The sequence below is a fragment of the Odontomachus brunneus genome, unplaced genomic scaffold, assembly GCF_010583005.1.
Source record: "Odontomachus brunneus isolate Ranch 3 - 2012 unplaced genomic scaffold, Obru_v1 Obru_scaffold_027, whole genome shotgun sequence".
NCBI classification, from domain to species: Eukaryota; Metazoa; Arthropoda; class Insecta; order Hymenoptera; family Formicidae; genus Odontomachus; species Odontomachus brunneus.
This window is the reverse complement of record NW_022639477.1, coordinates 654356-656334: the sequence shown is the minus strand read 5'-3', so window position 1 is coordinate 656334 and position 1979 is coordinate 654356.

The following is a 1979-nucleotide window of genomic DNA, read 5'->3' as shown; positions in this document are numbered from 1 at the left end:
TCTCTCTCTCTCTCTCTCTCTCTCTCTCTCTCTCTCTCTCTCTCTCTCTCTCTCTCTCTGCCAAAAAGGACTCACCACCTGGCCCTCTCGAGAATCTTCGCGCACATACGGAACTTACGTCGTCGCCGGAAAATAATTTCTTTTCTCATCGGGCGTCGTTTCGCCCTTCTGGAAACGAACGTCGCGTCTCGCATTCGTCTTCCTCCAGCGGGAACCGCCTCGGAGAAATATATGCTTCACCATCCGTCTTCGCGGAACCATCGGCTGGAATCTGGGGGAAAATGGTAGTGGTGGTGGTGGTGGTGGTGGAGGTGGTGCGGGTAGTGGTGGAGTAGTACGAAGGAAAGGAGGAGGAATAGACGCGGCACTGCCGCGCTAGAAAGAAATTACCGCCGATTATCGTCGTCGACGCGGGATCGGCGAGAAATATCGTCAGGGGTATTTCAGCGCTGGTCACGATGAGGAGATAATAAGCCTCGCGAAGCTTCGGATCCAACATGGCATTCGCGGAATCTGGATCGGCGATTACAAGTCGGGCATTTGCATCGGACGTATGTTGAGAAAAGTCCCTCGGTTATCAAAACAAAAACGAGCTTAAAGTTTGATGATCGTTGGGGAGACATGTCGAAGTGAATTTGCCGTTGCATATCACTTCTCATCGTTTATCATTCTAACAAACATACGTCGTCTCAGATACGAATCGATTATTTGTTCTCGTCTATCCGCTAAGTTAAATCAGTTACGTTTCCACCAAAAGTGTTGCTTACAGCAGCAAAATTGAAAGTAACAAATCATTTGCTCCCGTTACGAGGTCATTTGCTGTTCCACATCAACGAGCCATTTGTCGCCGATACTAGTGTTTCGTTATATTAGCAAAACTTCTCTGAGTGAAACGAAAGACGTAACGCGTATCGGAATTAACGTCCACGATTTTGCCTTCGCGATAGTTGAAACTTGAAATATTCAAATGGCGTGTATGAGAACTCTCACGAAAAATTTCCTGACATTAGATAAATCTCTTCGGAGATGCCGAAATACTTTTTATTTCCGGGAAATATGTCTCTCTGGACGGATAATAGATAAGGCAACATCGATATCGAGGGCGGGATGTACTCTTTGATAGCTGTCGATTTTAATAATCGTGCCCTCGCGTTGGAACTCGACGCGCCTTCGTCGTATGTGCGCGTCGCGAGTTTTCCCACTATGATTTAAATATCGGAATTACATCTGCCAGCAAAAGTCCCCCGTTACGAATTCCTGTGTGAATTATGGAGCGCAATCTCATTGTGGCAGATTCGCGGATTCGCAGATATGACAAGTGTCCCACGACCCGGATGAATTCTTCAATTTTCACCGGAGAGCAAAAGCTTTCTTGGAGAAACCGTATTATTTAATCGAATTAATGAGGTCTCCCGACCACGCACGACGAATTTTCTGAATCGATGAAGTAAAATTCTTAGCGTCATCCTCGACGGATCGGATGACGAATGTCGGCTCTTGCGCTGCAAGTTATCGTCTGGACATTTTCCAAGCGCCACGCGCGAAAATACGCGCGGGCTCACGTACAAATTTCTCATTTCTGAAAGAGAGAGAGACAGAGAATCGCAACGGGGTCCGGTCGCAGATACCCAGCCCCGCCGCGTCTTTTCTTCCACCCCCACGATATATCGGGACGTTCAGCGGGAAAAGACGGAAATAACGTGGGAGGGAACGAGCAAGAGGAAGCGAGAAGAAAATAAATAGGCCGTGAGGAAGAGCGACGTCTGAAGGAAGGAGAGAGAAAGAGGACGAGCGCGAGGGAGAAACACAGAGAGGGGGAGAAACAAGAGAAGCAGGGGCGTACGTCGTTATTTCGCGGTGGATGCTGCGGGATCAATAGCGTGAAGAGCCGAAGAGCCGACAGAGCGAGCGAGACGGAGAGAGAGAGAGAGAGAGAGAGAGAGAGAGAGAGAGAGAGAGAGAGAGAGAGAGAGAGAGAG